The 23,033-nt window shown below is 37.8% G+C and overlaps 1 protein-coding gene and 1 pseudogene across 29 annotated transcripts in view; one reads left to right on the top strand and one right to left on the bottom strand.

Annotated features, from left to right (window-relative positions):
* NSD1 (nuclear receptor binding SET domain protein 1) overlaps positions 1–23,033 on the bottom strand; it is a 148,736-nt gene that overhangs the window by 105,204 nt on the left and 20,499 nt on the right. The gene's annotated exons all lie outside the window — the stretch shown is intronic.
* Positions 7,682–8,071, top strand: LOC105611548 (large ribosomal subunit protein eL33-like; annotated as a pseudogene).

Here is a 23,033-nt window from a genome sequence, read left to right as displayed (position 1 = left end):
TAGTAACAGTTTTGACCAGTAGTACTTTGAATGTATAATAATTTCCTACAACTGATTCAGTCTCTGGCAAAACCCTACTTATTTTAATTTACACCTCTAAAATATACATCTAGGTTTAATCTCTTTCCTCTCTGAGGATCAAGAACGAGAAATGACTTAGATATTTCTCTAACAGAATATTCATTCTTTCCTCCTAAAAATATTTGTTGCTTACCTACTTATGAGAAACTGTAGCAGGACTCAAAGATACAAAATAAAGACAACACAATCCCAAGCTTGAAGTTGTAAGTTTACTGGGGGGATATAGGACAGAACAATAAGCAAAACATATATGAAAAATGCTGTAACAGTATTATGGGAACACAGAACTTTTTATCCACTTTTCTGAAAACCAAGGAAGAGTATTAAGAGAGTAGGAAGAAATGCTAACCAAGTAACAACATGAGTATCAGACTACCTAGAAACATCTTCCCATTAACCGGAAAAGCTGTACTTATAGTTATTTAACTAATGAGTTACTGTTTTAATTCATTAAAACGTAAAATATGAGATGTGTTTATGAACAATATTTTGACATAACACACCAGAATCTATAAACAATTATGCTCCTTACAGGACCATTTAAAGTAGTTCTCAGGATAACTTACACAGGGGAATGATAACTTTTTCTGTTAATGTCGAAATAGTAAATATTTCATACAATCTTTTTCCCAACTACTCAATTCTTCCATTACAGCACAAAAGTAGCCACAGACAGCACATAAAAGACCCATGTTTCAACAGAACTTTTTGGTTACTGAAATTTTAATTTTGTATCATTTTAACATGTTAGATAATATTTTCTTTTTGATTTGATTTGATCCCATTCAAAAACAAAAAAACTATTCGTGGCTGGTGGGCTGTTACAAACACAGGTGATAGATAGATTTATCTGTAGTTTATAAAAGGCTACTAACAAGTCAACTCTACATAGCACATGATTAAACGCTTTCATATTAATTACAAATTACACACAGAGCCTAAACTACTATCTAGCAGTTTAACTTCCTCACCAGATCCCGTTCTTACTTGATTCTCCCTAATAAAAGCAAGGTCTGGGGACTTCTCCAGGGGTCCAGTGGGTAAGACTCCCCACTTCCACCGCAAGGGGTACAGGTGTGATCCCTGGTCAGGGAACTAGGATCCCACATGAAGTGAGGTGTTGCCAGAAAGAGAAAAATAAGGCCCAACAATGAATACAAAAAATAAACTCCCAAAATACTTTGCACAAAGGCTTTAACAGTCAAATGTGTCTAGACTGACATCAGAAGAAATGAAGGAATAGGCAACATTTAAAGGCCAGTCCCTCCACAAAAATAATAACTCAACAGGAGAAAGAAAAACTACCACAAACAACTACACAACCATCTTGAACAACTAAAAAGGTCTGCAATAATCAAGCAAAAGATTAATCAAGAAAAGGGCTGAGGCTGCCAGCTTTTAATACTCAGTACCTGTGGGACATCCAAGTAGACGATGGGTGCCCCCAAGGCTGGGACAGGTCTGGCCTTAGAAGTTGTGGGCTGTGTGGGAATATGCACATGGAGGCTGGGCCAGGGTCTGAGCTGCTTCCATAGTTCCCACACTGTAATTATCTGGTCCTGGTACCAGACTTCATTGGATCTGAACTGGTGGATACGCACCGGTAGTTTTGTAAATGCAGTGCCTGAGGGACACCAGGGCCTAAAACCAGCATTCCCACAGCTGACCAGGGATGAGGACAGTGCCAGCAACAGTGTACTTTGTGAGCTTACACAATAGGTTTTAGGGGACATCACAAAGCATACTCCCCAGTGGACAGCTCCAGCAGTGGACTCAGTGGCTCCTCTACCGATGGGAATGCTCCAATCCCATCTACCTCACACCACAGCTCAGAAACTGAGGGCTTCTACTCCTACAACTATGGGCTTCCCTGATAGCTTAGTTGGTAAAGAATTCGCCTGCAATGCAGGAGACCCCGGTCAATTCCTGGGTTGGGAAAATCTGCTGGAGAAGGGATAGGCTACCTACTTCAGTATTCCTGGGCTTCCTGTGGCTCAGATGGTAAAGAATCTGCCTGCAATGCAGGAGACCTGGATTTGATCCCTGGGTTGGGAAGATCCCCCAGAGAAGGAAAAGGCTACCCACTCCAGTATTCTGGCCTGGATAATTCCATGGACTATATAGTCCAGGTGGTCGCAAAGAGTCGGACACGACTGAGTGACTTTCGCTTTCACTCCTACAACTAAGGAGCAGACTCTGCCCATAACAGGGCTATGACAACCACAGAGCAAAGAGGTGGCCACGCTCAGCTTCCAGTGCAGCCTCTGGTCACACCAGGTACACCCCTTTATCAAGGGGATAAAAGTCAGCACACACTGACGAAAGAGGTAGTAGGCATCCATACTAAAAACAGCCCTCACACCAAAAATGTTAAACCTTGGAGACTACAAGGGATGCTCCCACATAACAAGACCCCTCAAAGACCACAGCAGGAAATTGTTTTTCTTAAACTCATAGAGTAAGAAATCAAAGTAAAATAGAAAAGCAAAGTAACCACTACCAATTAAAAGATCAAGAGAATTCCCCTGAAAGAACAAACCATGAAACAAATCTCTTCAGTTTAACAGACACCAAGTTCAAAAAGGAGGCAATGAAAATAATCAAGGAATTAAGAAAGGCTATCAATAGAAATGTGGACTACTGTAAAAAGAAACTAGAAACTAGAAAGGGAAGCCAAGAAAAATTAGGAAACTCATTTGCTGAGACAAAACCCAAGCTACAGGCAATAAATAGCAGATTGAATAATACAGAAGAATGAATATGTGATCTGGAAGACAGAATAATGGAAATTATCCAATCAGAATATCAGGCAGAAAGCCAAATGGAAAAAAGAAAACTGAAAGCAATACAAGAAACCTATGGGATATATATAGTACATGTATGGGATATATATATATATATAATATAGTGTGCCAATCTACACATAATAGGGATTCCAGAAAGAGAAGAAACAAATCAAAAATGTGTTTGAAGAAATTATAGCTAAACATTTCCCAAACCTCACGAAAGAAACAGATAATCCAGGTAAGGAAGCATAGCGGGTCCCAAAAAAGTTGAATCCAAAACAGACCTATACCAAGACATATTATAATTAAAATAACAAAAGTTAAAGTGAGTATGGATTCTTCTCCAAGGCAGCAAGAGGAAAACAAGTTACCTGCAAGAGAAACCCTGTAAGGCTATCAGCTGATTCTCTACAAAAATGCTGCAGGGACCAGAAGTGGCAAGATACAATCAAGGTACGGATAGGGAGAAATTTGCAACCTAGAATACTCTACCCAGCAAGATTATCATTTACAATATAAGAAGAGAGAAAGAATTTCTCACACAAGCAAAAACTGAAAGAATACAATACTAAACCTATTCTAAAAGAAATATTGAAGTCTTCTCTAAATAAAAAAGGAAAAAAAAACCAAGCAACTATAATAAAGAGAAAATCACAATTCTCAAGTAAATCACTTAAATAAGCCAGTATACAAATTAAAAGAAAAAATAAAATTTTCTGAAAGTTACAACCAACATGAACAACAACCAACAACAACAAAGAACAGCAAAAGAATAAACACAAAGATGTAAAAGAGGACATCAAAACCAGAAAATGTGGATGAGAGTAAAAAAAATAAATAAAAACAGATTTTTTTTTTTAGGAATGTGTTTGAGCCTATATGACTTATTAGCCTAAAGCAAAGAAATATCATAGTAATGGGTTAACATACTTGAAACCACAAATCAAAAACATACAATAGACTCACAAAAAAAAAACAAAAAGAGAGCACAAGCATAACAAAAGAAAATCATCAAACCAGAAAAGGAAAAAGGAAAGGACAGAAAAGAAATATGAACTCAAAAGTAAAACAAGGATTAAGATGGCAATAAAAACATATCTATCAATAATTACTTTAAATGTCAATGAACTAAATGCTCCAATCAAAAGATAGGGAGTAGGGAAAAGCAGTCCAGTGGCTGGGACTCTGCCATGGGCACAAGTTTGATCCCTGGTCAGGAAACTAAGGTCCCACAAGCCACTAGTGCAGCCAGAAAGAGGGGAGAGAGAGACCCACTTTAGGGCAAAGAAAACACACAGACTGAAAGAGAGGGGTGGGGAAAATGGAACACATGACAACAAAGCAGGGGTGGTGATATTCATATCAGATACAACAAAGGCCATAAAGAAAATGATAGAAGGATCAACACAAGGAGAGGGTATTACACCCATCAGCATGCGTCCAATACACAAACACCCAAACATGTTAAACAAATAGTAACAGAGAAAGAAAATGATGGGAATATAATATTAGGATACTTTAATGCCCCACTTATATCAATGGATGGATCTTCTGGACAGAAAATCAATAAGACAACAGAGATCCTAAATGATACAATGTAACAGTTAGACTTACTTGATATTTTCAGCAAATTACATCCAAAAAAAAAAAAACCCACCAGAATACATGTTCTTTTCAAGTACATATTGAACATTCTCTATAGCACAAAACAAGCCTCAACAAATTTAAGAATACAGAAATTATTTCAAGCATCTTCTCTGACCATAACGGCATAAAAAGTACAAATCAATCACAGAAAAAAAAAAAAAGATTACATGGAGACTAACCAACATGTTCCTACAAAACTAATGGGTCAAAAATGAAATCAAAGAGAAATTTTTTAAAAATACTTTGAGATAAATGAAAATGAAAACACAGCAACACAACTATGGGATGTAGCAAAAGCAGTTCTTAAAGAGAGAAGTTCACAGTAATACAGGCCTTCCTCAAAAACAAGAAAAATATCAAATAAACAACGTAAGCTCCATCTAAAAGAATCAGAACAAAGAACCAACAAATAAAACCTAAAAGTCAATAGAAAGAAAAGAGATAATAAAGATCAGGTAGGAAATGAAAGAGATTTTTAAAACAATAGCAGGGAAAGAAATCAATAAAGCCAATACCTAGTTCTTTGAAAGGGTAAACAAAGTTGACAAACCTCTAGCCAGGCTCACCAAGAGAGGACACAAATAAAATAAGAAATGAAAAAAGAAAAACAACAATTGATACTGAAGAAATGCAAAAGGTCATAAGAGAACACTATGAACAATTATTTGTGAAAAAAATTCAACAACCTGTAAGTTTCTAGAAACATACAACCCACAAAACCAAATCAAGAAGATACACATAATTTAAACAGACCAATCACTAGAAGTGAAATAGAATCAGTAGTTTTAAAAACATTTTAAAACCTCTCTACAAACAACAGTACAGAATCAAATGGCTTTCACAGTTCAATTCTACCAAACATACAAAGAACTTACACCGATTCTTCTCAAACCTCTTCCAAAAGACTTAAGAGGGAAAACTCCCAGACATTCTATGAGGCCACCATAACCCTGATACTAAAACTAGACAAAGACACTACCAAAAAAGAAATGCACAGGCCAATATCTTTGATGAATATTAATGCACAATTCTCAGTAAAATACTAGCAAACTGAATTTAACAACACCTTGAAAAGATCATACACCATGGACTTCCAATTCAAGATGGCGGGATAGAAGGACATGAGCTCATCTCCTGTGAAAACACCAAAATTGCAAAATTGCAACTAGCTCCTCCTCGACAGGAGGATGCTGGAACCCACCAAAAAAAGATACCCCTTGTCCAAAGACAAAGATGATGCCACAGTGATATTGTAGGAGGGGCACCATCACAATAAAATCAAATCCCATACCCACCGGATGGGTGATGAACAAACGGGAGAACAGTAATAGCAAAGTTATCCAACTGCTGTGAAGGTTCTGAACCTCACATCAGACTTCCCAACCTGGGGATCCGACAAAGGGACTGGGAACCCCCATGGAACCTGGCTTTGAAGGACAGCGGGATTTGATTATAGGACTTCCACAGGACTGGGGGAAACAGAGACTCCGGTCTTGGAGCACACCAACAAGGTCTTCTGCACACCAAGACCCAGAGAAAAGGAGCAGTGACCCCACAGGAGACTGAACCAAAAATACCTGCTAGTGCTGGAGTGTCTCCTGTGGAGTGTGGGTCAGCAGGGGCTCACCACAGGGACGGGGACGCTGGCAGCATTAGGCCAGGAAGGTCCCCCTTGGCATAAACCCTCTTGGAGTTCACCAGTTAATCCTACCATAGAGCCCAGGGCTGAGTTGCCTCAGGCCAAACAACTAACCATCAGCAATCCCACCCATCAGCAGATAATGGTATTAAAGCTTTACTGAGTAAGGTTCTTTGCACCAGAGTTTTTCCCATCACCCATCCCTCCCATCAGGAAGCTTACACAAGTCTCTTAGCCTTATCCATCAGAGGGCAGACAGAAGAAGCAAGAATAAGCACAGTCCCACAGGAAAAACCATATTTTTATTTTTCTTACAGAAAATTAGACTACAGAAAACTAATCATGATGAAAAACAGAAAGTTACGTCCCAGATGAAGGGACAAGATAAAACTCCAAAAAACAACTAACTGGAGATAGGCAACCTTCAAGAAGAAGAATTCAGAATAAAGACAGTGACGATGATCCACGATGTTGGGAAAACAATGGAGAAGAAATGCTTACTTAAGACCTAGAAGAACTAAAGAACAAACAGAGATGAATAATACACTAGACGGAATCCATGGCAGAATAACTGAGGCAGGAGAATGGATAAATGATCTGGAGGACAGAAGGGTGGAAATCACTGCCACAGAACAGAATATAGAAAACACAATGAAGAGAAATGAAGACAACCTAAGAAACCTCTGGGACAACATTAAATGCATGAACATTTGCATTACAGGGTTCCCAGGAGGAGAAGAGAGACAGAAAGGACCTGAGAAAATATTTCAAGAGATAAGAGCTGAAAACCTTCCTAACATGGGAAAGGAAACAGTGAATGAAGGAAGTCCAAGAAGCACAGAGTCCCAGGAAGGATAAACCCAAGGAGGAACACACACAGTAATCAAACTGACAAAAATTAAAGACAAAGATAAAACCAAGAATCCTCTATCCAGCAAGACTCTTCTTCAGATTTGATGTGAAAAATCAAAAGCTTTTCAGACAATCAAAAATTAAGAGAATTCAGCACCACCAAACCAGCTTTACAACAAATACTAAAAGAGCTTCTCTAGGCAGGAAACACAAGAGAAGGACCTACAGAAAACAAACCCAAAACAATTAAGAAAACAGTAACATCATACATATCAGTAATTAACTTAAATGTAAATGGATTAAATGCACCAATCAAAACATGCAGACTGGCTGAGCAGATGAAAACGTGTGCATGTACTTACTTTCACTTATCACATCTGCTTGACTCCCCCACCCCCCGCCCTCAAGTTGTATCTAATTATTTTATGTTGTTAAGTTAATGTTCCCATGATGGCTTGCAACTATAATTATCTTTTATTTTTGTCTGGCTATTGATTGAGAAAACTGATGAACATCTTTTACTATTGTGATTGTGTAACTATTACTCACTTAATACTATTGTATCATGATTGGTTTGGTGTGTGTCTTGTATGACTCTTGCGACCCCATGGACTGGAGCCCACCATGTTGCTCTGTCCAGAGGATTTTCCAGGCAAGAATACTGGAGTGGCTCTTTGAGCCATCTTGGACCCTGTGAAGGCCTGCTGGGAACGGGACTTCTGAAACGACAAACATGTCTGGAAGGCTGTGGTCCAAGGCAATTTTTGCTGGCTATCAACGGGGTCTATGGAACCAAAGAGAACACACTGCTCTCCTGAAAACTGAAGGTGTATAAGCTCGAGATGAAACTGAATTCTATTTAGGCAAGAGATGTGCTTATGTGTACAAAGCAAAGAACACCACAGTAACCCCTGGTGGAAAACCTAATAAAACCAGAGTAATCTGGGGAAAGATCACTCAAGCTCATGGAAATAGTGGCATGGTTCGTGCCAAATTCCGAAGCAATCTTCCTGCTAAGGCCACTGGACACAGAATTCATGTGATGCTGTACCCTTCGAGAATTTAATCAACTTCTTGAAAATAAATAAAAGTGTGGATTTGTAAAAAAAAAAAAGAAAAAAAGAAAAAGAATACTGGAATGGGTTGCCATTTCCTTCTCCATGGGATCTTCCTGATCCAGGGGTTGAACCCAGGTCTCCTGCATTGCAGAGATTCTTTACTAACTGAAATACAGACCCCACATAGTGTATCATGATTGGTCAAAAGAAAAATTATAGAATTCTCTATCACCAAAACTACCATTTAATATAAAAACCTGTAATCACTTTTTAAAATTCAGATGCATATCAGAATTACCTTCCAATTTTTGAAAAACACAAATGCCCAGGTATTGCTTTATTCCCTCCAGAGCTCCAGATATGTTTCTAATGGGCAGTCAGGTTTAAAAACACCTGGACTGTGGGTTGCCATTTCCTTTTCCAGGGGATCTTCCCAGCCCACGGACTGAACCTGGGTCTCCTGTATTGTGGGCAGATTCTTTACCATCTGAGCCACCAGGGAAGCTCTAACCTATTAACCACTTTTACTTGGAAGTGCAAGGCTGGTGGGTTATCATCCAGTTAATGTACAAGTAGGGTGAATCCCATGGACAGAGAGGCTGACAGGCTACAATCCTTGGGGTTGCACAGAGTCGGGCATGACTGAAGGGACTTAGTACACACAAAGGGACACTATAAAATAAGACTCATTTGTATATGTAGTTCATGGCATTACATTTCGTTGTTACAGCTTAAATTATTTCAGTGATGGGGATTGATGTGACATCAGATTTTCTGATGTGTGGATCTTTAAATAGTCTTCATGATCCTTTACAGCAGCTTAGCTCATTTCTTTTACCTGTTCTAATATTGTTGAGACTTTTGCCATTTATAAGGTAATAGAAACCATTAAAGCAAAATAAATTATTATATAAAAAAACAGGACTATATGATGATCTTTTATTACTTTATCTAGTTTGTTTCACTCTATTTCATACTCAGTGTTTCCATTTCATTTAGTTTATATTTTCCAATTTCTCCATCTCTTTTTTTGATATTCTTTCTCAAGCCTTTATTAGTGTAGTAGAAAAGCTTTTGTATAATATACATAAATAAAATGTATAATATAAAAATTTTAGAACACTTAATTTTTGCCTAAAAAGTTATGACATTTTGATTCCACTTGTTTGACTTAGTAGGAATAGAATGTTAAATTCCTAATTTAAAAAACAGATATGCACGGAGAAGGCAATGGCACCCCACTCCAATACTCTTGCCTGGAAAATCCCATGGACGTAGGAGCCTGGTAGGCTGCAGTCCATGGGGTCGCGAAGAGTCGGACACGACTGAGCAACTTCACTTTCACTTTCATGCATTGGAGAAGGAAATGGCAACCCATTCCAGTGTTCTTGCCTGGAGAATCCCAGGGACGGGGGAGCCTGGTGGGCTGCCGTCCATAGGGTCGCAGAGAGTCGGAGACAACTGAAGCGACTTAGCAGCAGCAGCAGCAAAGGGAGGATAGCGGTGCCCACCCCTTCTTGCGAACATAGTGTTGAATCCATCCTGAAGAGAAGGATGGATAAATTTGACTCCTGAACCTTAAATGTTTTGCTTAGCATTGTACCTTCAGCTACCCAACATATATCTAACAATTTCATAGGCTTTTTTATTTAAGCAGTATTTCCTTTATTTAATTTTTAACATGACAAGCTACAATTCCTGTGTTTTTATTCTGCTGTAATTTTCCATATTTCCAATTATATATGATTGTTAAATAAATCCTACTGGAGGGGAAAAAAACAGATATGCAACAAGCAACAAAGGCTTATTGTATAGCACAGGGAATTGAAGTATCTTGTAATAAGCTATAATACAAAATAATTTCAAAAATAATATATGTGTATAACTGAATCACCCTGTCGTGCACCTGAAACACTGTAAGTCAACTATACTTCAATAAAATAACATATATTTTAAAAAAACTAAAAGAAAAAATAAAAGGCTACAAAAATAAAAAAGATCATACACCATGATGAAGCTGGATTCATCTGAGGGTCACAAGGATAGTTCAACATATACCAATCAGTAACTGTTACACATCACATCAACAAAAGAAAAAACAAAAACCATTTCAACGTCATTTCAACAGATGCAGAGAAAGCATCTGACAAAACTCAACTTTCATTCATCCGAGAATAGAGGGCATATTAAGCTGGTGCAAAAGTAACTGCAATTTTGTATTGCTGAACTTTGCTGTTTGATATTGGAATAGACTCAAATAAATGTGGTTATGTTTTATATCACTTTAATGGACATTTCTCACCTTATTTTTTTTGCTAATGACTTATTACTTGCTATTCATTTTAGACTAGGGAAACGATGTTAGACAAAAAGCAAATTCAAGCAATTTTCTTATTCGAGTTTAAAATGGGCTGGAAAGCAGCTGAGACAACTTGCAACATCAACAGCATCTGGCCCAGGAACTGCTAACAACATACAATGCACTGGTGTTTCAAGAAGTTTTGCAAAGGAGACAAGAGCCCTCAAGATGAGGAGGCAGTGGCTGGCCACTGGGGGCTAACAACACTAGATGAAAGATCATCGAAGCTGATCCTCTTACAACTGCACTAGAAGTTGACAAAGAACTCAATGTCGACCATTCTACGGTCATTTAGTATTTGAAGCAAACTGGAAAGGTGAAAAACCTCAATAAATAAGTGCCTCATGAGCTGACTGAAAATTTTTAAAAAATCGGCGTTTTGAAATGTCATCTTCTCTTATTGTATGCAACAACAAATCATTCATTTCTCAATCAGGTTGTAACATACGACAAAATGTGGATTTTATATGCAACTTGGAGACGACCAGCTTTGTGGCTGGACTGAGAAGAGGCTCCAAAGCCCTTCCCAAAGCCAAAAACTTCCACCAAAAACAGGTCATAGTCATTGCTTGGTGGTCTGATGCCTGTGTGAACCACGACAGCTTTCTAAATCCCAGCGAAACATTACATCTGAGAAGTATGCTCAGCAAATCGAGATGCACTGAAAACTAACACTCACGCAGTGGGCATTGGCCAACAATGTGGGCCCAGCTCTTCTCCACAAAAACACCTGACCACACATCACATAATCAATACTTTGAAAGTTGAATGAATTGGGTTACGAAGTTTTGTCTCACCCACCATATTCATCTGACTTCTTGCCAATTGACTACCACTTCCTGAAGTATCTCAACAACTTTTAGCAGGGAAAATGCTTCCACAACTATCAGGTGGCAGAAAATGCTTTCCAAGAGTTCACTGAACCCCAAAGCACAAATTTTTATGCTACAGGAATAAACAAACGTATTCCTCTTAACATCTTACCTTAATGTAGCACATACATTCAAACTGATGAGTCTATGTGCTCAGTTGCTTAGTCTTGCCCAACTCTTTGTTCCATGGACTGGAGCCCACCAGGCTCCTCTGCCCATGGAATTTTCCAGGCAAGAATACTGGAGTGGATTGCCATTTCCTAAGCCAACTGATGAACCGATACTGCATTATTATTAAATAGTTACATTAGAGTTTATACTAGAATTTACTCTTTGTATTGTACATTATGTGGGATTTTACAGTTTATGAGGTACATGAGGATTCTTTCTCTTTTCCACTCAATTTTTCTGTAAACCTAAAACTGCTCAAAAAAATAAAACCTAATAATTGTTTAAAAGGGCTAAGAAAGTGGGGAGCAGTCAGTTCACTCTGAAAATTGCAACAAAAAACGTAAAAGAAAAATGAAAAGTTGTAAACTGTAAGGCAAAATTTCTCCCTTGGAAATCTTCACGTATGAATAAAAATCACTCCCAAACACCAAAAATAAAAAAATAACTTATTTCTTGTTGGCAAACGTGTTGATTGTAATGGTTCCTAGTTTGATTAATAAAGATGTGTTTGAGCCTAGTTATGATTGGAGAAGGAAATGGCAACCCACTCCAGTACTCTTGCCTGGAAAATTCCATGGACGAGGAGCCTGGTAGGCTAGGTAAGGCTACAGTCCATGGGGTCACAAAGAGTTGGACACAACTGAGTGACTTCACTTTCACTTCTTTTCATGATTTAAAATTCATGGTTCAAAACTGCAATTACTTTTTCACCAACCTAATATCTCAACATAATAAAATAATAAATCATTTTATTTACCAACAAAATAAAAGTCATTTATGCCAAACCCACAGCCAAGACAATACTCAACAGAGAAAAACTGAAAAGTCTTCCTGTGACAATCTGGAACAAGACAAGGATGTCGACTCTTAATACTTGTATTCAACATAGTGTGGGAAGTCCCAGCCACAGCAATCAGACAAGGCAAAGAAGTAAAAAGTCTGCAAATTGGAAGGGAGGAGGTGAAACTGTCATTGTATATAGATGACATAATACTATACTATTACAGAAAACATGACTCAACACAAAAACTACTAGAACTAATAAATGAATTCAGCAAAGCAGCAGGCTATAAGGTTAACACATAAAGGTCAGTTGCATTTCTTTACACTATCAATGAAATATCAGAAAGGAAATATAAGAAAAAAAAATCCCTTTTTAAATTGCATCCAAAAATCTAACCAAGGAGGTAACTGAAAACTATAAAATATTAATAAAACTGAAGATAATTCAAAGAAATGGAAAGATATCCCATTCTACTAGACTGGAAGAACACTGTTAAAATGGCCATACCACCAAAGGTATCTACAGATTTGATGTGCTCCCTATCAAATTACCCATGATGTTTTTCAAGGAAATAGAATAATCTTAAAATTTATATGGAACTATTAAAGACCCAGAAATGCCAAAGCAATCCTGAGGAAAAAGAACAAAGCAAGAGGCGTTACCCTCCCAGACTTCAGATTATAATACTATAAACTGAAATCGCTCAGTCGAGTCCGACTCTTTTGTCACCCCATGGACTATAGCCCACCAGGCTTTTCTGTCCATGGAATTTCCCAGGCAAGAATACTTGAGTGGGTTGTTATTTCCTTCTCCATAAAGCTAATCAACAGCATGGTATTAGAACAAAAACAGACATACTGATTAATGGAACAGAATAGAGAGCCCAGAATTATACCCACATACCTACAATCAATCTTTAACAAAGAGACAAAAATACACAATGGGAAAAGACAAGAGTCTCTTCCAGCAAGTGGTGTTGGACAAGCTGGACAGCCCCATGCAAATCAATGAAGTCAGAAAACATCCTCATGCCATACACAAAAATAAACTTAAAATAGCTTAAAGACTTAAATACAAGAAATGACACCATAAAAAACTCTTAGAAGAAAACAAAAGCAAAACATTTTCTCTGACATAAATCATATCACTGTTTTCTTAGGTCAGTCTCTCAAAGCAATAAAAATAAAAGCAAAAACAAACAAAAGGGGTCTAACCAAACTTACAAGCTTTTGTATAGCAAGGAAAACCATAAACAAGACAAAAAGATAACCCACAAACTGGGAGAAAATATTTGCAAATGATGTGACTGACAAGGACTTAATTTCCAAAATATACAAATAGTTCATACAATCCAATAACAACAACAACAACAGAAACACTTAAATGGGCTGAAGACCTAAATAGTCATTTTTCCAAACACATACAAATGGTCAACAGGCACATGAAAAGATACTCAACATTGCTAATTATCAGAGAAATGCAAATCAAAACTACAATGAGGTACCACCTCACATCAGTCAGAATGGCCAAAATTAAAGTCTACAAACAACAAATGCTAGAAAGGCTGTGGAGAAAAGCAAACCCTTGTATACTGCTGCTGTGAATATAAACTGGTACAGCCACTATGTTAAACAGTATGGAGATTTCTCAAAAAACTAAAAATAGAGTTGCCATATGATCCAGCATTTCCACTTCTGGGCATATATCCAGAGAAAACTTCAATTAGAAAACATATATGCACCCCTAGGTTCATGGCAGCACTATTTACAACAGCAAACACATGGAAATGACCTAAACGTCCATTGATAGAAGAATGACAAAGGTGCAGGATACGTAGCTGTAAAAAAAGAAAGAAACAATGCAATATGGATAGACCTAGATATCATCACACTAAGTAAAATAGGAACGAGAGCAACAAATACCATATGATGTCACCTACACGTGGAATCTAAAATGCGACGCAAATGAACTTACCTATGCAAGAGAAACAGACTCAAGACAGAAACAGACTTGTGGTTGCAGAGGGAAGAGGGAGCATGGACCGGGAATTTGGGACGAGCAGACACAAACTATCACATAGAGAATGGATAAACAACAAGGTCCTATTGTACAGCACAAGGAACTATATTCAATATCCCGTAATAAACCATAATGGAAAAGAATATGAAAAACAATGTATAAATACGTGTATATGTAATTGAATCACCTGGTTGTACAGTAGAAATTAACACAATAATGCTAACTGCCCAAGCAATATGTCTGCCTTCAATATGAGTTCAAGGGGATGCTACTGCTGCTGCTGCTAAGTCACTTCAGTCATGTCCAACTCTGTGCAACCCCATAGACGGCAGCCCACCAGGCTGCCCCGTCCCTGGGATTCTCCAAGCAAGAACACTGGAGTGCGTTGCCATTTTCTTCTCCAATGCATGAAAGTGAAGAGTGAAAGTAAAGTCGCTCAGCCGTGTCTGACTCTTAGCAACCCCAGGGACTGCAGTCTACCAGGCTCCTCCACCCATGGGATTTTCCAGGCAAGAGTACTGTAGTGGGGTGCCATTGCCTGGGCACTCCCCAATATTTCTGCCACCAGTTTTTATGACCCCCCCACACCCCTGCCTCCCCAAGAGACCCTCCAAGACTAGCAGGATCAATTATACAAACTGATGTTAGCAGGGCCTAGAGAGAAAGCAATTAGTTATTATTTAAAGGGTAGAGATGTTGAGGATGATGAAAGTTTTCACTCCAGTTAACAGTGATGGTTCCATAGCAATATGGATGTAATTAACACCACCAAATTGCATACTCACTTATGGAAAAATAATAAATACTTCCACAACAACAAAAAAGGGAAACCACCCTAAAACATTCAATGTAACACATCGTGTTAAAAGAACAAAGGAGAGAATTCCCTGGCAGCTCAATGGTTAGGACTCAGTGTTTTCACTGCTGAGGTCCCAAGTTCAATCCCTGGTCAGGGAACTAAGATCCCATAAGCTGCCCAAAGTGGCCAAAAGAGAAAAAGTGAGCAAAGAAAAGAACACACAGTTACCATTATATATACACAGAAAAACCATGTAACAAAATCCAACACCCTTTCATGATTTAAAAAAAAAACAACTGAACAAACTTAGAAGGGAATTTCCTTAACTTAATTCAGGATATTTATGAGAAACCCACAGTTAACATCATATTCCATGGCAAATGAAGACTAAAAGCTTTTCCCTTAAGATCAGATTAAGACCAAAATATTTTCACAACTGCTTTTAACATTGTGTACTGTAAGTTCTGGCCAGAGTAATAGAGCAAGGAAAGAAAAAAAGGGCATTTAAATTAGAAAGGCAGAAGTAAAACTACCTCTGTTTGCAGATGACATAATCCTATACATAGAAAATCCCTTATAATTCACACACACAACACAAACACACATACGGGCACACAGAATACTAGTGCTAATAAATTCAGCAAAGTTGCAGGGTATAACATTACCTCAACTATTACCTTTGTTTCTATACAAGGGCAATGAACATTCAAAACAAGAAACCGGAAAAAATTTCACTTTACAATAGCATCCAAAGAATAACAGTGAAAGACTTGTACACTGAAAACTACAAAAGACTGCTGAAAAGAAATTAAAGACGACCTTAAATAAATGAAAAGACATCAACGTTCATTGATCAGAATTTTTAATTTTGTTACTATAGCAATACTCTCCAAAGTAATCCACATATTCTATTCACTCCCTATGAAAATTCCAAAGGACATTTTTGGAGAAATGGACAAGCCAATTCTCTAATTCACATGGAACTGCAAGTAAACAAAATAGCCGAAATAATATTGGAAAAGATAAAGAAACAGGCGGACTCACCCATCCTGAATTCAAAACTTACTACAAAACTAAAGCAATCAAAACAGTATGATTCTAGCATAAGAGCAGAAATATAGATCAAAGGAATAAAATTTAGAGTCCAGAAGTAAACTCTCACAAACATCTTCAGTAGACTTGACAGTGGCTGCAACACCATTACATGGAGAGGGAACAGTCTCTTCTGTATGCACCAATGGTCCTGCGACAACCTGATCACCACATTCAAAAGAATAAAGTAGGACTTCTTCCTTATTCCATATACTAAAATAACTCAAAGTGGATCATAGACTATCTGTTGCTATTTAGACGCTAAATCATGTCTGATCTTTGCAACCCCATGGACTGTAGCCTGCAAGGCTCCCCTGTTCATGGGATTTTCTAGGCAAGAATACTGGAATGGGTTACCAATTCCTTCTCCAGGGGATCTTCTCAACCCAGAGATCAAACCCACGTTACAAGCTGCTGCTGCTAAATCGCTTCAGTCGTGTCTGACTCTGTGCGACCCCATAGACGGCAGCCCACCAGGCTCCCCCGTCCCTGGGATTCTCCAGCAAGAACACTGGAGTGGGTTGCCATTTCCTTCTCCAATGCATGAAAGTGAAAAGTGAAAGTGAAGTCACTCAGTCCTGTCCTACTCTTAGCAACCCCATGGATTGCAGCCTACCAGGCTCCTCCATCCGTGGGATTTTCCAGGCAAGAGTGTTGGAGTGGGGTGCCATTGCCTTCTCCAATGCATGAAAGTGAAAAGAGAAAGTGAAGTCGCTCAGTCGAGTCCGACTCTTAGCGACCCATGGACTGCAGTCCACCAGGCGCCTCCGTTCATGGGATTTTCCAGGCAAGAGTGCTGGAGTGGGGTGCCATTGCCTTCTGCACTGGCAGGCAGACTCTCTACCACTGAGCCACCAAGGAAGCCTATTTAAGAACTGATATAAAACAAAGGGTTGTCTTCAAGACCTCCAACTGCGCAAAGGATTCTTAGATTTGTTATCAAAAGGATAAGAAACAAAAAAAGATAAATTACACTTCATAAAAATTAAAACTGTAGCCAGTCAAATAACATCATCAAGAATATAACTGAAAAAGACACATGTACCTCAGTGTTCACTGCAGCACTATGTACAATAGCTAGGCCATGGAAGCAACCTAGATGTCCATTTAAAAGATGAAATGCATCTGAGTCAGTTCTCATGAGGTGCATGAACCTAGAGCCTATTATACAGAATGAAGTAAGTCAGAAAAATATGTATCATATATTAATGCATATACATGGAATCTATAATGATGGTCCTGATGAACTTATTTGCAGGGCAGGAATGGAGACACAAACATAGAGAAACAGAGTTACAGACACAGAGGTGGAGGGAGAAAGGAGAGAGTGGGATGAATGGAAAGACTCTCATGGAAACACATACAGTACCCTATGTAAAATAGATAGCTAATGGGATTTGCTGCATGACTCGGGGAACTCAAAATGGGGTTCTATAACAACCTAGAGGGGTAGGATGAGGTGGGAGAGAGGTTCAAGAAGAAGGGGACATATGTATACCTGTGTCTGATTCAGGTTGATGTATGGCAGAAAGCAATACAATATTGTAAAGCAAGTATCCTTCAATTAAAAATTTAAAAATTTTTTAAAAAGAATATGAGAAGACAGCCTACCGAGATAAAATATTTATAATTCATAACTGGTAAGAGCTTAATATCCTTTATATATAAAGAACTCTTAAAACTCAACAACAAAAAGGTAAACCTAATATTAAAATGGGCGAAGAATGTGAACAGATATTTCTACAATGAAGGTATACAAATGGCCAACAAGCACATGAAAAGATGGTTAACATTACTAGTGAGCGAGGAAAAGCAAATCAATACTACATAAGATACCACTTCACACCCGTTAGGATGGCCCTAACATTAAAAAGAAAAGGAAAATGAAGCGCTGGATAGGCAAGAATATGAACAAATAACTCGAGTACAGTGCTGGTGGAAATGCAAACATGGTGCAACCGCTGAGAAAGTTTATCAGTGCCTCAAGAAGCTGACATGTAAAATGACCACAGGGCCCAGAAATTCTACTCCTAGGTATACAGTGAATATAAATGAAAAGTTATATCCACAAAGAGACTAGTACACACACGTTTATAGCAGCATTCAGCAAAATAGCCAAAATGTGGGAAGAAACCAATGCCCATCAATGGAGAATGAAAAAAATGTGGTATATAAATACAGCAGAGGATTCTTCAGCCATAAACAGGAATGAAGTTCTGGTGTACATGCAATATGGATAAACTATGAAAACATTATGCTAAGGAAAAGAAGCCAGAAACAAAAAAGTCACACATATGTGACTTCATTTATATAAACTATCCGGAATAAGCAGAATACATAGAGACAGACTGCTGGGAGCTAGGATGAGAGCTGTATAGGAAATGACTTTAATGGTCATGGGACTTTCATATCATTTGAGCTGATGAAAATGCTATGCGAACTAGATAGAGGTAGTAGTTCTACAATGCTGTGAATATCTATACTAAATGCCAATGACAGATAAACTTTAAAATAATTAATTTTATGCTATATTGATCTACATCCACTTTTATAAAAAGTAGGGAGAGACTACTGGGAGTATGCAAGGAAGCAGCTGTAATTTTCATAAAAATTTTCTTAGTTGTGACATTTAATTGAAAAATTTTAAAAAACATTAAATGTGGATTCAAAGTCAGTATATACTCAAGAGAGGGGAAAAAAACATAAGCATCCACACAAAAACTTTTACATGAACCTTCACATTAGCATTCCAACAGCCAAACTGGAAATAAACCAGAGATCCATCAACTGATGAATGGATAGCAAAATGTGGTCTATATATCTATGCAATGGAATATTATTCAACCACACACAAAAAACTGAGGTACTGATACATGCTATGACATGGATAAACTTGAAATCATTACACTAAGTTAAAGAACTCATCATAAAAGACCATACATTATATTATTTTATTTATAAGAAATGTCCAGAATAGGAAAATCCATAAAGAAAGAACATTAAAACTGCTGGTTGCCTCAGGCTGAGAATGCTGACTGCTAACAGAATAACAAAGAAATTCTTACAGGGACTTCTCCAGTGGTCCAGCGGTAAAGAATACACCCTGCAATGCAGGTTTGATGCCTGATCAAGAAACTAAGATCCCATATGCCTTGGAGCAGCTAAGGCTGCATGCCCCAATTGAGCCTGAGCACCACAACTACAGAGTCTGTGTATCCAACGAATGATCTCCATGATGGAATGAAGATTCCTAGGCCGTAACTAAGACCCAATACAGCCAAATAAATAATTTTTCTAAAAAAACTTCCAGTTAGATTGTGGTAATGGACATGTAACTCAATGGATATACTAAAAATTACTAATTATATATTTTAAATGGATATATTTATGTGGTAATTATATAATAAAGCCATTCAATTTTTTTTTTTAATTTAAAACATGAAGTCAGACCCTCACCTCCCACCATACACAAAAATTAATTCAAATGTATCAAAGATCTAAACGTAGAAGCTAAAACTATAAAAATTTTAAGAGAAAACACAGCAGTACATCTTTACAACCTAGGATTTGGCAATGGAGTCATAGTAAGGACACCAAAAGCACAAGCAACAAAAGGGAAAAAAGATTAAGCTGAACATCATCAAGATTAAAGTTCCCTCTGCAGAAGAGGGCACTATCAACTATTAAGAATGGTAACACTCATGGTCGGAGAAGGCAATGGCACCCCCACTCCAGTACTCTTGCCTGGAAAATCCCATGGATGGAGAGGCCTGGTAGGCTGCAGTCCATGGGGTCACTGAGGGTCGGACACGACTGAGTGACTTCCCTTTCATTTTTCACTTTCATGCACTGGAGAAGGAAATGGCAACCCACTCCAGTGTTCTTGCCTGGAGAATCCCAGGGACGGGGGAGCCTGGTGGGCTGCCAACTATGGGGTTGCACAGAGTCAGACACGACTGAAGTGACTTAGCAACAGCAACACTCATGGAATGGTAGCAAATATTTGCAAATTGAACATCTGATAAACACCTAGCATCCAGAACACAGAAATAACTTCCACAAGTGTTGACAAGAATACACAAAGAAAAGGGAACCCGTATATACCGTTCATGGGAATATAAATTGGCACCATGGAAATCTATGTGAAGGTTCCTCAAAAAATTTAAAATATGATCAGAAATCCGACTTCTGCCATATATACCCAAAAGAATTGAAATCAGGATCTCAAATAGATATCTGCACACCCATGCCACTGTAGCATTTTATGTACAACAGCAAAGACACAGAAGCAACTGTGTCCAACAGATAAGCATATAAAGAAAATGTGATATATATGTACAATAGAGTATTATGAATTTTCTTAAGAAGGAAATTTTGCCACTAGATATTATATGAACATGGAGGATATTATGCTGAGGGAAATAAGCCAGACCCAGAAGAACAAAGTCTATATGATCCCACTTATACAGAATTCAACACAGTCAAATTCATAGGAGCTAAAGGTGAAGGGTAATTTTCAGAGGTGTATCAGGGGTTGGAAGGTTATCAGGACTGGGAGGAGAGGGAACCAGGGATATGTGAATCAAAGGGTACATAGTTCCCCTTAGGCAAGACAAACAAGACTGAGATGTACTGTACAGTGCATATAATAAACAATACTGTATTATATACTTACAATTTCTTGAGTAGATGTTATGGTTAAATTAATTGTATGGTATTATATATGGTGAGTTTCACAGATGCATACTTATCTTCAAATTCATTAAGATAAATACACTAAATATGTATAGCTTTTCTGTATGTCAATCATGCCTCAATGAAAAATAATAAAAGGGGACAAAAGATTAAACAAAATTAGCATATGACCCAGAAATTCCACTGGAGGGTATACATCTGAGATTTAAAAACAGGTAGTCAATCAAAAGCCTGTACACAACTATTAATAGCAGCATAATTCATTATAACTGAAAAGCGGAAATAATTCAAATGCCCATCAACTGATGAATGATAAACAAAATGTGGTATATTCAAACCATGGAATATTATTCAGCCATAAAAAGGAACAAAGTGTTGGCACATATTACAATATGGATAAACCTTGAAACATGATGTTTAAGGAAAAGGGACCAGACACAAAAGACCACATACTTTGATTTCATAAAATGTCTAGAATAGGCATATTCATAAAGAAAAAAAGACCAGTGGTTGCCAAGGACTGAAGAAAAGAGGAGTAATTGTTCTAATGATTAAGTACTTTCCTTCTGGAGTGAAAGAATGGTCTGGAATTAGCAGTAATGCTAATACAATAATGTAAATATAAAAAATGCCACTGAATTATACAGTTTAAAGTTGTTTAAATGGTAAATTTTAACTAATTTAAATTTTATTTCAAATCTTAAAAAAGTCCTAGCTTCCTAAGGTAACTATTTTTTAAATGGAACATTCACATCTGGTTATGATAAACTGAAAGAACATTTTATTACCACATAGCTACACTTAAACTGCGGTTATTTATTTGGTTATTTATTCACAGAAATAACTCAAGAATTCAGACAGAAATAAATCCTCATACTGGACACGTTACATTTGACTCTGAAGTACAGGACAGGACATATTTGCTAATGACACACATATCTTTCTATTCATGTTTCAGGCCAAATTGACATGTAAACTTGAGAAAAACTGTCAAATTACTACCTCTCATTTTCATCTCCCACTCCCAACAAGACAAGAGTCTACTAAAAATACATTATGTAATGAACAGCACCCTTGCAGCAGAGCAGAAAAAATGCTCTGAAGCCAGATGGCTTTAGCTGGAACACCAACACCGTCACCTGGGTTCCATTTCTTAATGTGTGAACCTGAAGTAACGTTTGTGCCCAGCAACTTATGTGGGCTTGTTCTGAGGTTTAAATGAGCTAATACTTGTTAGGTGTTTAGTACAGAGCCTAAGCTGCCTACCATAGGGCAATATATGTTAACTAGATAATTAACAATAGCAGCAAATACTCACCACGTTCTATGAGTTAATTTTCAAAACAGCTTATAGATTAAGAAACTAAGGGTGAAAAGTCATTTGTCCAAGGGAAACAAAAGAATCAAGTCTTGGTCTCAAATGGAGACATGTCCAACTCCAAAGCCCACAACTGTTTTTTGAGAGTTATGTTTTATTTGGTTGACATAACTGAGCACTTAAGACCAAGACACAGCTTTCCAAATAACTCTAAGGGTCTGCATTCTCCCACATTTTTTTTACAATCATAAACTGCCTTTCTAATAACGTAAGATTCTTATGACTTCTTTTAATGGTATTTAATCTATGCTTTTTCCCAGTGAGCAGCAATCAAAATGTAACAGAAACAGGTTAACAATAGATACAAATGTCAAATACAAATAGAAAAAAAAAAATCACTTCAATAGGGGATTTCCCTGGTGGTCCAGTAGTTAAGAATCTGCCTTCCAATGCAGGGGACATGAGTTCAGACTCTGGTCAGGGAACTAAGATCCACACACTGGGAGGCAACTCAACCTGCACAACACAACTAGACAGAAGCCCACGTGCTGCCAAGGAGAGCCAACACAGCCATAAATACATTAAAAATCACTTCAATCATTTAAACAAACAAACAAAAACAGTGGGAGAACTTAGGGAAAGACCTGGACCCTAACTTCTCCCTTCAATACCATCCCTTCCTGCCCCATCTTCCCAAACTAATCACGCCATATTCAACTTATCCTCCCAAAGCAGCAGCTATTTCAATCCTTAGAATCCTAAATCACACTCCCCTCAGCCTAGCACAGTTGCCCTGCCTCAGCTTCCACCATATTCCCATCTTATGCATTCCTGGCACATAAAAAATTATTGAGTAATGAA

This window comes from Ovis aries, chromosome 5 (genome assembly GCF_016772045.2).
Source record: "Ovis aries strain OAR_USU_Benz2616 breed Rambouillet chromosome 5, ARS-UI_Ramb_v3.0, whole genome shotgun sequence".
Lineage (NCBI taxonomy): Eukaryota > Metazoa > Chordata > Mammalia > Artiodactyla > Bovidae > Ovis > Ovis aries.
This window is presented reverse-complemented; position numbering and strand designations above follow the sequence as displayed.